The sequence below is a fragment of the Tachypleus tridentatus genome, chromosome 6, assembly GCF_004210375.1.
Source record: "Tachypleus tridentatus isolate NWPU-2018 chromosome 6, ASM421037v1, whole genome shotgun sequence".
NCBI lineage: Eukaryota > Metazoa > Arthropoda > Merostomata > Xiphosura > Limulidae > Tachypleus > Tachypleus tridentatus.
Window position 1 is genome coordinate 153,909,225 of NC_134830.1, and position 13,988 is coordinate 153,923,212.

General features: G+C 31.1%; 2 long non-coding RNA genes across 5 annotated transcripts in view; one reads left to right on the plus strand and one right to left on the minus strand.

Moving 5' to 3' along the window:
* LOC143254158 (uncharacterized) overlaps positions 1-13,988 on the plus strand; it is a 49,316-nt gene that overhangs the window by 5,273 nt on the left and 30,055 nt on the right. For all 4 annotated transcript variants that reach the window (XR_013030041.1, XR_013030040.1, XR_013030042.1 and 1 more), the window contains exon 2: positions 10,062-10,219. This is a non-coding gene — a long non-coding RNA (uncharacterized LOC143254158). The remainder of the gene's footprint in view (positions 1-10,061; positions 10,220-13,988) is intronic.
* On the minus strand, positions 12,388-13,912 carry LOC143254173 (uncharacterized). The gene is made up of 2 exons (XR_013030059.1): positions 12,776-13,912; positions 12,388-12,582 (listed from the first exon to the last, which is right to left on the minus strand). It is a non-coding gene; the product is annotated as an uncharacterized LOC143254173 (long non-coding RNA).

Here is a 13,988-nt window from a genome sequence, read left to right on the forward strand (position 1 = left end):
AGCTCTTGAAGAATGTATAAATAGATCTCAAATCAATTCAAGTGTTTGATATACTTTACCATCATGTTACTGAGCATAGGCGCGTGCTTCTAATATATGTTTCAATTTTTTTTAAGGTTACCTTCAGTAACCTTATTGATTATAATGTCTGTAATATATCTAATTTATAATATGTATAATGTATGTTGTATTCAATGGCTAGTTAAACAGCATTCCGTAAACTATGTTTGTCGTTTTTTAGACTGTCTATATAGAAACATGCATAGAGTGTGGTTGTAATACTATTATGATGAACACTTCAACTTGTTCAAAATCTTTAAAGAACTATTTAGAATATGTAACCGTTTACAATGTAATAGATCTAACACTAATGTCTCATGTGAAGTGTAAATCTATGTTATTATGTTTATCAGTTTTTCGTTTTATTCATTTTTTCATTATGATTATTCAACACTATTAGTTTGATATCTTCTTCAGAAACAACCTAAATTATATGGGAAATTGTCAACATTATGACTGATAATAAGTGTAAATCTTATTCTCAATTACCTATATTAATCACTCAATTAATTATCAAATTCTGATCCCCATTGGTTGATAAGATCAGAAGCTACTGAATATAACAAACTGCTTTACTTTTAAGAGTTTTGATGAATTTTATTCAACTCGACAATAAAGTGTCATATTGTTTTCCTATATCACAATAAAACTGTAAAAATGCAGAAAACCTGGAAATATTACGTAAAGTGAAGTCAGTGAATTTGTTCCTCCATACTGTTTCAAATAACTATTAAAATGGAAAAGACGAAAATAGATCAATAAAAAATATTTCATGTTGCAACTGGAATTGACAAAAATGGAGAAATATGTAAACTTAAGTGTAGTCTTTCTTAAATGATCTGAATTCATGATTTCATTTGTTAAATGCAAGTTTCCTATCAAACATTTACTGGAATATAGCGTCATCTAGTTTTACTAAAACAGTATATGCCTATCGATTAATGAGATTTTAAATTAAAATTATGATAAAATCGCATCTAATAATGGTTTCTGACTGTATATGTGGTAAAGCATCCATTGTGAACTTTATTAGACTGACAACCGCTGCTTTCATTTGTTAAAATAAATCTAGGTTGTTAGATAACATAGCATCTAATAAAAAAACTGTATTATGAAAGAAAGCTTTTACTGTAGCTAATCTTACTTCATATCCCATAAAAGTACTTGTAGAATTGGTTAATTACTTATCAAAATTCATATGTTAGTGTCACATGATAGTGTGACCCCATAATATCATTGCTTAAGGAGTTTTGAATTCTGTTCCAAAGATTTTTGCAATATTACCTTGACCTAATAACTTAAATTACATATAAGTTATTTTGCTTTTACAAATAGATTTTCCATAAGATACGGAGGCTTCCAAATTAATATTCATTTTTTTTTCTGTCACGTAAAAATTGTTTACAAATCGGTAACAAAACAAACTCTTACTCAGTTCAATTTATTATTTCCTTTATCACAATGAATAATTTTTCATTATTATGTTTTTGAAGAAAAATTATAAACTGATGAAAGAGAATAACATTGATAACAAATGAATATATATCTTTATTCATCTAGAATTTTTTTGGAAATACTCGTCTCTTATTTTCAAATCTACATGTTGTCGTCTTTCCTTTTCTAAATGTATCATCTTGATATCTGTTGACTCTATGAAGCCATTGTTTTTTTATCCAGTGTTTATTACGTGCTTTGCCGACCTGTTCAAACAAAAACATGAAAACTTTGTATGACTTGATTGTCAACTCTACGAAAATTTCGAAGGAATCGAATAACCAGTTGTACCAGATACATATGTTATAAATGTGTAGAACACCTTTCATAATTCTTTTGGAACAATTAATGTATAATTGCACTCATATCGTTCATAGACTTTGTTCCGTAGACAATAGTGCTAGTGCACGTCACCTATTCATGCCCTAAGGAGGCCGACCAATCGAATTCAGCCTGCTCCTCTCTAGCAAAGATAATTTTAGAAGTTTGTCGAGTCGAAGCCTGGGAATCCCGTAGGATCGATGCTTTTAAAAATATCCCATTTGCGTTGGATTACAGATCAGGCCACGTGGTTAGATTACAACAACTAGGGCCACACTAAATGGCTTGGGGGGCCGTGTTGTGGCCCGCGGGCCGCCTGTTGCACACCCCTGTATCTAAATGTAAAAACAAATATTTATGTATGATGCTGCCATCTATTGATAGAAAAATATTAAAGATGCGTTTCACTTTGGTACTTAAAAAGTGTATTTCATTTTCTCCCGAAATTTCTATTAGATCCGATAACGGATGTCAAAAATATTACATTTCTGGTAAACACTGTTCATCATAAACTAAACACTATGTTTACGTGTGTCAAACTTTATTCAGTTTACAAGTTGAAACTAACTCCGCTGTGGAATTAATAAATGAGTTTAAATATTATAAAACCACACGTGACGTTTTTCTTCAGTAAAAAATCGATTCATTTCGTTATTCAAATAATTTTGTCAAAATATTCTAGTAATAAACTAGCCTAACTAAGCATTTGATTCTGTATCGAAACATGTTCCTGGTAAAGGAGAAACAGAGACAGACAGATTAACGAAAGGTTTCTTTTCACTGTAAATTAGACTTTATTTCTTACTTTATTTAGTTTATTGTTCTTTGTTTCATGTTACCTAAAAATCAAATTAAATTTCAAAGTAAAATTTATTAATATCAAAATTCAGTTTACAGTAATTTTAATATATTTTTCTTTCATTATATAACCTACGGGTTGTTGTTCGAACAAAGGAAAGATTTCACAACATTATTTCTATCGGCAATAATCCAGATTCTAAGAAGCTGTGGGAAAAAAAAACATATATCCAGTTTAATATAACTTGAATTAAAAGGACAAAATTTTCGATGTTGTTATAAGTAAGTTATTTAATTATCTTTCATAATTTTCAAAGTATTTGGGAAGTTTATTCATGATAACGAGAAACAAACTTGAAGCAAAAATTATCTCAAGACGTTTGGCATGGGTATTAAAACTTTTATTAAAATCAATTGTCAACATCGTTTCCAGCAATGTAGGTCACATTCAGGATAACAAAGGGCTGCAAACTTTTTTTTTGTTATCCTGAGGAAGTTGATGTTTGAAGACAACTATAAATTATTTGATTACTGTTGCAATTGGATTTCAATATGCACTATACTTTTATCTATACATATATATAGATAATTTTTCTATTTATATCAGTTCAATTTCTATTAAGTGTTTTTATAACAGATATATATATATATATATATATACATACACCAGGGGGATGTTGTGCAACAAATAATATATCACAGACGCTATTCTATTTATAAATCTCCTCTTATTTCCTTTCAGCTAATTGTGAAGTAGAAGTTAAAATGTTCCTTTCTTACTCTTTAATAAAATTGAGAATTACTTATGCTGCACAAACACAACTGTTCTCTCTCTTTCCCCAACGACTTATCGATGGCGTCAGTGACACGAGCCGATAGGTATGACCTGGTGGTTAAATTCATTAACTTTATTATTAGAAAAGTAAAACTTTGAAACGTTTTCGTATTTACATTTTGATTTCTTCACTTATTGAGAGTAACTTCAATTTGAAATTAAGTGAGCTGTTACTGTTATCCTCCTACAGTACAATGTTCTGCGTCCAAATGTTGATTGATAATCATTCGTAGCTAACTCTTCTATCGTGTTCCTCTTCCTCTTCTCATTTTGTTGCTCTTACTGTTCGTGTTCGTCTCCCCAAACCACCACTTAAGTTAAGGTTAATGTGAAAACTGAAGCCTAAGCTTGTGTCTCTTCTAAACATATTCTTCTTGTACTTTCCATTTTCGTTACCTATTCCAAAGCCTGGTTGGTTGGAAAAACCACTTTTATTCCTATGTCTATCAACAGTGCTACTGTCGCTTCCTATATCTCCATGACCACCATAACCATTATTGATGTTTCGAGTTATTTCGTTATTTCTGTTTTTAGAGTAACTTGCTATAGTGTAGACCAGAGTAATGAAAAGCAGGATGAAAACCTGTGATAAAAACAAATATGAAAATTCAATTTTTTATAAAACTATGACTATTAAACAAAAAATAAGCTACTTGATTCGACTGGGAAGAAATTATGTAGATCCAAAGTTATTTTACAGAGACACCCGGATACAAAAACACAGTACGATGGAAAGTAGTCTATCGTTTTAAAGATTTAACACTTTATCGTGAAATGTTCATACATAGATCATATTAAGCATAAAATAAATGGCATTATTCATCTTTAGTGTTAATCGTTTAGACCAACTTGCATTAATAATTGTAGTAGATATTAAAAACAATTGATTAGTTTAGTGAATCGAGGCAGATGTATCGACAGACGAATATAAATCTCAAATCAACGCTTTAAATTCTATAGAAACGTTTATAGTTTTCTTTATTGATACTGATATATTTTCAAAGTCCGACACCATGACAAATAATCATGATGGTGATAATATTGCTAGTTCGTCCAAAAGTAAATTACAGAGTTATTTGTTTCTTTTCGTTACAATCCGGGTTTCTTTGTGTGAAAACTTTAATCTGTTTTTTTATTTTATCATTTTATTATTAATTGTTTTTTTTTCTCACACTTCTACTGAGTTTAGGTTAGGTACTTTTACGTTATGTTATGTGAGTTTTCTAACTGAGTTGATCTAAGGTTATTCAGATGAAAAATTTACATTTTACTTAAATTATACGTTCTTACTGACGGAGAGATACACTATCTTCGTTTCCAAGTTAATAAAAGACATTTGTCTGTTGTTAATTGTTCAGAAAAATAAAACAACTGTTTGTCATCGAGCTGCTACAGTATTAGTAGAAATATTCAACAGAACTTTGCTAGATACGATCTCTCAATACTGTGAGAATGATCAGAAATCTTGGGAAGAGCTTGTTCATTTATTACAAAGTGTTGAAAATGAGTCTACTCTCAAAAGTCTGTTTTTTCAACTACATGGTAGAGATGTAATCCTGCCAATGCAAGAGATAATGACCCCTAAAATATTTAATCATGCAGTAAATTATGGTTACAAGACCGAGCTATTACAGAGAATGCAATGAGCATCTGCTGAGTTAACTGATAAACATTTAACAAAATTGCTGACCATAGAGAAAAAGCAAATAAAATCTAATAAATGTAAACTACTGTTACCCATGATTATAACCTTAGATTATGAGGTCATGCACCAACTAAACAAGAAGTAATCCTTACCCCTAAAAGGAGACGAGTGAAATTCCATTCACAAGTAGTTGTACATAGAACCAAAAATAACATTATTACAGTAAATTAAATGTAAGCTCTAGTAAAGAAACACTTTGTATGCTAAAAGCTTTAACAATATGTTTAGCCATATGCGTTGTTGTAAATAGAATTAAATTGACAATATAGGATTTGTATAATCATTGTTCTATATCTTATGTATATGTGTGTTTCATTATTAGACAATTCTCTTTGTACGTCTTCTGCAGGTTTATACGATCATTATTCTTTCGATGATTGTAAACATGGCGGCACAGAACATAAGTATTATACAAGTAAAAATTAAAACAGGTATGATTTCTTCAGAAAAAAAAAATTATCAGGTGGATAATTTTTGAATATATTCCGTTTACATTGTATGATTAAAAGTTTGATCGCGAAAAGAACTAATATCGTTCGAGAAATCTTTTGGTTGAAGTAGTCAAGCTAGTTTTGATGACAGTGGTTCCGAAAATAAGACGTAATTCATGTGACAAATGAGGAAACAGCTATCTTATGTTTAGCAAGTATCTTACAGGGAGGATTAATTAAAAACTATAACACCGAAGTGAGATGATATCTTGTTAAGATAAAATTAAAGGATATTAAAGATAGCTTTTCGATATTCGATTCGACTCCACAAAAAAGTGGTCTAATAGACGAAGGTGGAAATCTTTTGAAATTTTTATTCAAAAAAGTAAACAGAGACGATTTATGTAAATTAAACAAAAAAGTAGAACAACGAAGACAAGTATTGACAAAAATGGTTAATTTTACAGGTGACTAAAATAAATTAATTAAACCAGACATTTGAATTACATGAACAGGAAATGAAAAAATGTCCTTAAACACTAGTAACCATTACTAACACTTTGATACATACCAAAATAAGACCGTCTGAGCTTCAAAAAGCAAGAACTGAAATGCTAGTTTTAAAATTTAAAATTCAGAATAACTAACAACAATTATCATTTACAGTTGGAAATAGTGGGACTGAGTTGTCCAAGTTAGTACAAGCATTGTATATACCTGCAGACAGAACGTAGAGTTCATAATTTATACTTCCAAGTATATTAGAAAAGTGTCAGATGAAACTGAAAGGAAATTACCGTCGTACTTGCAATCTGGGAAACCTACAAATGGTGAGAGATTTATATGCATTATACATGGACTGAAATAAAGATAGCCATAGTAAATGACAGACTTACGGTGTTTATAGAGATGCGTTTGAAAGCGTTTCACTGATGAAAGCAAATGACAATCGACTTACTTTGGCACCTGTGGGGGGAGCAGTCAGAGTTGACGATGTTCTTAACCCGAAAAAAATACTTTGAAAATGTTAAAAATGCAACTTCTCTTCCAACGAATAATAACTGGAGATCTTACAAGATGTCAAGTTCGATACACTATTAGTTTTTTTATCATTTCTTTCTTTTGTGGCAAGTAATATTTAAAGAAAGAATCGGGTAATTTTAAAGACTAAAATTTATCGCTGAGCCTACGAGAAAAATTGTTTAATCTAAACAAACTTTATCAACGACGTCAATATGACCGAATAAAATTTTGCGTTCTGAATATTTTTACGTTGGTCTTCGGTAGAATTACTTTTATTAAACTCTTCGTTATACATTCTATTTGACATCAGCATAATTCTTGTTTTACATATTATAAGACATTCGACTCGCACTACTGTAAACATAACAAATTACTGTAGGTAATCAATAACACGTGGGTTTAGAAATAAGCTTTTAATTTTTTACTGGCAACGTATTATTCCCTTCCCTGCGTCTCTTTGTTTGATTGACTTTTACATTTGTGTTGTTTTCCTTTCTTCTTCCTTGTTTAACTCCGGTCTTTTATATCTATTTCGCAACACTACGGAGCCGGTATCTTTGTGCAGGACATCTTGTTTCCGTATATTTGATTATATTGTGTCATAACCATAGGAACTCTTGTATTCTCCATTCCAGTTGATTTGAGAAAGGTAGCCGATACACGAACTCATTCCAATAATTGTCTTATACTTAGAATATTATCTCATAATTGTTTGGAGGTTGACCACTGGTGTTGTTATTCTTGAAATCTTTAAATGTTTTATAATGATTTGAAATATTCTGAGACAGCATCTAATTCCTTAAATGAACTCTCGTGTTTCTTTCGTTACGAGTTAAATTGCAGTATCGGCCACCTAGACTTTTGAGAACCCGGTTTTTCGTGCGGAGCATTCCTTCATCTTAAAAATGAATATCTGTTGTTGTAACCCGTGGTTTTTAAGAGTTTGTAAAAGGTTATCTACTTTATTTATCATGAGCTACAAGGAAAGCAGAAGTAAGCTGAGTTTTTTCTATAAGTCAAGTTATAAGTCATACAGTGAATTATGCATTACTGCTGCGTTGGATAACGAAGAGACAAGTTGTATGGTGAATTATGTATCGCAGCCATGTTGAATAACGAAACTAGCTTTAAAAATTCGCTTGTTAGGACTAAGGTAAACTGATGTAATGATTTTATGTGGTTCTGATTAAATCACAAGTTCCTGAATACAGAGAAAGCAATTTTGCAACGTAACTTATTTAGTGATAAAAACTGCTATTGCTTAATAATTATAATCGAGTTTCGTTCCTTCCAGTATTACAGTTTGTTTTCCTCACCGAAGTACGTTATAAAACTGTTTTCTCTTCCTGTTTTTTACATGAAATCACTAAGGAAAAAATGAAGCCTTTCTTAATCCTTCCAAGTATTAAGATGGACCAGAATGTCCAGGTTGTTAAGGCGCTCGACTCGCAATCTGAGGGTCGCAGGTTCGAATCCTCGTTACAGAAAACATGCTCGCCCTTTCAGCTATGGGGCGTTATAATGTGACTGTCAATCCCATTATTCGTTGGTAAAAGAGTAGCCCAGGAGTTGGCGGTGATGACCAACTACCTTCTCTATAGTCTTACAATGCTAAACTAGGGACGGCAAGTGGAGATAGCCCTAGAGTAGCTTTGCGCGAATTTCAAGAACAGAAAGTATTAAGACGGTCCATTAGTCATTTCAAGACGCAAGTGTGGCTCATACGTGTTATTAGTACGAAATGTGTGTTGCATCTTTCTCTCTAGTGTATGAATGTTACTACTTACGTATTAAATCTTAATACTGGATATAACGTTGGTATAGTGTGTGTTCGTTTCTGATAGCATTCATTATGTAATGAAAGTTTCGATGTCATATGTCATTACTCGAGCCACTACTTTAAGGTAAATGTTAAAAGGATGAATGATATATGGCTAACATTACGTAAAACCGTCTTCGTCTTTCAACCAAAGTTTCTCAAAACGTGGATCTTGTGTAACTCTTTCCCTTGGAATGATTTTAACCTAATGCCTTACATTTTATTATGCTGTGTTTCTATTGTTTTAAGTTGCAAACGCATTCATCAAAATCCGAATAATATATATTTATATTTTATTGTGATGCAATAAAAGAAATGTAAATAATTGTAAACGTTGTATATTTTTTATTGTGGGTCAAGAATCAGTTATTTGATTACGTTATAGTGCGTCTTCATTAACTTTAAGTCGTCGTGTTAGTTTTATTTGCGTAATTTTAATAGAGTCATTAGTTGTCGCACTTAGTTAGGCCTGTTACCACGTTACTAATTTTTTACATCTTGAAGGACGAAGTAACCAACATTTGATAGAGTATTGTTTTTATTTAAAAGGAACTTTGAAGTTTAGGTGCGTTATGAGAGTGGCAGTCAAATTCCAAAATTTGATCTGACAAGGGTAGTTCAAGAATTGACTGTGGATGTTGTCTAGCTGCCTTTACTCTAGGCCTATTCTATCATTTCAAAATTCGGGATAGCTAGTGTAGAGAACTCGCGAGTAGCTTTGTAGCTGAACAAAAACACCAAAATGTTTTACATACTTTCAGAGATCAACGGCTCTTAATGTCCGACAGCGAAGCGAAAGGAAAAAAACTTAGTACAGTTCTGTTATTGTGAAAAACGAAATAACCGACCAATAATTCATTGTGACCTCTGTGTTCTTTATCAAATTTATACAGTTCGGGTTCTGTATGTATTAAATGTAGTGTATTAGATATGTCGACAGAGAGCACTTCTTTCAATTATTGTAAGTTGTTTACTTGACTGACGTTGTCGTGATGAACTTTGAGATGAAGAAACGACTTTAAATCCTTCCAATCAGAGTTCAACGTCGGACAATCACTCTTTCAAGAATTAGGTTCACTGACTGTCCCACAACTAGTTTTAATCGAATATTAACAGTCTGCACAAAACGCCCGCTGTAGCTAAATAACAAGATTTGTTTAATTTTTAAAATTTTCGTTCATATAAAATTCAGGTAAAAATCGAACTGAGGTAATTAAATTAAAGAATAGTTGATATCTTAGGTTAACCAAAAATTATTTTTTTCACGGGCTCTTAAGTGATTCAGCGGTAAGTCCCCGGACATACTACGCAAAAACCCAAATTTCGAAACCCGTGGTGGGCAGAGCATAGATAGTCCATTGTGTAGTTTTGTGTTTAATTCAAAAGAAAAAGAAAATAATCTTCTCACAGCCAAAAGATTATAATATTCTCAATTTTATAAGGAAAACTAAATATATAGGAAGTCCGTTGAATATAAGAGAACCCTACTGGCAAGAGCTATTGACTATAAAAGAGTTAGAGATAATTCAGAATATAAATGTAGATTTAAATCTTAAAGGACTCTCAAACTTACAGGATGAAATCCGAAACTTCCACTGTTCGACAGCTGGATAAAGTGTCAAGGAATTTCAACAAATGTACATCACGAGAGAGCTACAGCAGAAGGAAGAAGCTGATATAAGTAGAAGATGATTGATTCAGTAATAATATCATTATGTTTGGTAGTAAAACTAGTAAGTATGATGTTATACACAGTACGTGAAAGGTTGGCTTTTATGACATATTGTAAGTTAGATAAGCTGTGTAAATTCAAGAATAAAACGAAATCAGGCTCAGTCAACAACAGAAGGTTGTCTTACACTCAGGCCACTGAAGTGGTTGAATTATGTGACGATAGCCCATCTGATTTTGTTGTAGAGTGATTTATAATAGCTTTATGTTAATATTAATTTCGTAACTAATTGGCGAGGTTAGTTAATCATAAGTTAAACATACAGATCAAAATTAATAGAATGAACTAATATATACATGTGTTTTAGAATCCAAAAACGAAATGTTCGAAAACCGATGTAAAAGGACAAGATTAATTTTCCACAAACGATAACAAAATAATTTGTGAAATATTACTGCAAAACAGTTAATGAATGACAGATAAAATAAAACCCACATTACGATAATGTTATTCAAGTAGAAGGAAACGTGAGAGGAAAAGTGTTAATTGATAAATTGAAATGCGTGTAAAACAGTGCAGTGTGCAAGTTATTACAACATTCCACTCCTTGAAGACCTTTCCAGTATGAGTTCAAAGAGAAGACCAGGGGAGAACTGACAGTGGAAGTAAGAAGAATGATGACGTCTCTTGATTGTTACAGAAGACCAGGAGAGAACTGACAGTGGAAGTAAGAAGAATGGAAGTAAGAGAACTGACAGTGGAAGTAAGAAGAATGAAGACGTCTCTTGATTGTTACAGAAGACCAAGAGAGAACTGACAGTGGAAGTAAGAAGAATGAAGACGTCTCTTGATTGTTACAGAAGACCAGGAGAGAACTGACAGTGGAAGTAAGAAGAATGAAGACCAAGACCAGAGAACTGACAGTGGAAGTAAGAAGAATGAAGACGTCTCTTGATTGTTACAGAAGACCAAGAACCAGTGGAAGTAAGAAGAATGAAGGCGTCTCTTGATTGTTAGAGAAGACCAGGAAAGAACTGACAGTGGAAGTAAGAAGAATGAAGACGTCTCTCGATTGTTACAGATGGCCTACAATTTGATGTATTAATTAATTTAATACAATATAGAGTATACCGACATTAATCACTGTCTTTTTATTATGAAGTATTATATAGGTTAGTGTAACAAAACTAATAAATATTATGTGCATAATTAAGTGTCATTGAAAGCGTTTATTAACTGTTACTATATCTATGAAGAACTTTATAATAAATACATGGTATATATTTTTATATATATACATACGTTTTAAACAGAAGATTGTAAATGTTGATGGATATAAGATGTAAGGATGGAAAAATTGAGGTTTCACGAGTAAATATTTATCAGATATAATTTTTCTTTTCAAACAATGAGGAGTGAGGCATCGCTAAATATTTTAGAAGTCTCGTAATATTTCGTTTAATAATGAGAAAAGTGATACTGGATACAGTGAAGTATCAGTACAAACGTATATAAAAGATTTATTATTATCGAACAAAAATGATTCTATAAAACATGTTGAGAAAGTTTCCACTCCTCCTTTACCGTTTAGTCTGTAATTAGTTGACGCTATCAAGGTTTATAAAGGGGTTGTGGAAACTATCGACACTTTATTAGAAATGGATCTAAAAAATAAACTGTGACAGCTGGACATCACTACAGTATAAAGTTATGAAGGATTGATTACTAACAAGTATCCTGAATATAAAGTTATGAAGGATTGATTACTAACAAGTATCCTGAATATAAAGTTATGAAGGATTGATTACTAACAAGTATCCTGAATATAAAGTTATGAAGGATTGATTACTAACAAGTATCCTGAATATAAAGTTATGAAGGATTGATTACTAACAAGTATCCTGAATATAAAGTTATGAAGGATTGATTACTAACAAGTATCCTGAATATAAAGTTATGAAGGATTGATTACTAACAAGTATCCTGAATATAAAGTTATGAAGGATTGATTACTAACAAGTATCCTGAATATAAAGTTATGAAGGATTGATTACTAACAAGTATCCTGAATATAAAGTTATGAAGGATTGATTACTAACAAGTATCCTGAATATAAAGTTATGAAGGATTGATTACTAACAAGTATCCTGAATATAAAGTTATGAAGGATTGATTACTAACAAGTATCCTGAATATAAAGTTATGAAGGATTGATTACTAACAAGTATCCTGAAATGTAAACAGCTGTTTTATTGATCAAATATCGATAACAAGAATGTGGGTGAAGATAAAACTCAGGGTCAAACATTCGATCATGTTGTAACATTTCTTCTAGAACATTTCTTTTTCGAATTGTCAATACACGAAATATATTCTATGGAAACTAACGTAGGCAAGTATTTGATTCTGTAACGAAACGTGTTCCTGGAACAAGAGAAACACACAGACAGACAAATTAACGGTTTTCTTTTAAATATAAATTACACTTTATTTCTTACTTTATTTTTCTCTGTTTTCTATTACCAAAGATACTAAAACCGAGTTTCAATGCAAAATTTTAATTTCAATATTCTTTTTACAGTATTTTCTATAATATATTTTTCTTGCACTATATTACCTTTGGGTGTTATTTAAATTGAGGTAAAATTTCGGAATATCATTTCTTTCGGCGGTAATCCGGTTCCTAAGAAACTTTAAAAATAAAAGCATATATGAACTTTCATATAAGTTGAGTTAAGAGCACAAAATTGTCGGTGTTGTTATAAGTAAGTTATTTAATTAACTATAATGACTTTTAAAGGCATGGATAAGTTTATTTGTGATAAAGAGAAACTTATTTGAAATAAAAATATATCCCTAGATGGCTGATATGGTATTAAAACGTTTATTAAGATAAAGTTGGGCTCAAAGTTTCCACCTTCTCAGGTTATCTTCAGTTTAACAAAGAGTTGGAAACTTTCTCTTTGCTAATCTAAAGAAGTTTATGTTTTAAGGACACTATAAATTATTTGATTACTGTTTTAGTTCGTTTCAATATGCACTATACTTTTATCTATACATATACACAGATAATATTTTTATTAATATAACCATAATTTTCTTTAAATGTTTTTTATAACAAATATATATATATATATATATATATACCACTGGAATCTTGTGTAACAAATAATATAACACAGACTCTAATCCATTTATGAATCTCCTCCTCTTTCCTTACAGCTAATTGTAAAGCAGATGTTAAAATGTTCCATTCTTACCCTTTAATAAAAATGAAGATTACTTATGATGTACAACAATAACAGTCCTTTCTCTTCTCCCAACGACTTATCCATAACTTTAGTGACTTAAATCGCTAATATCTGATGTAGGTTCTATGCGATAAACAAAGTTCACATACACCACTGTGTAGCTTTATATTAAATAAACAACATGTACTGATTTCCTTATGTTTCTCATTTCAAACCAATACGGTTTTTTAATGTGTATAAATTTTAAACTCTTAGACATTATCTAAAAAAACAACGATTTATATTTACCATTAGAATTCGGCAAGTTTTTTAAATATTCAAAAATTTTAAAAACAATAAAGTTATCAAACCAGGTTCTTCCAAAAACTGAAAATACCAATGACAATATGGGGTTATAGTTATTAAAAGAACAGAGTATGCATTTTTTTATCCTGTGAGATAATGTTCATATTAATAAAAAAAGACATAACATAAGTCACGAATTTTGAAAATGTTGGGGTAAACTTTGACCAATCATCAAGATTTCAACCAGCAATCTCAGATTCACGAGTCGAGAGGTATGGCCTGGTGGTTAAATTG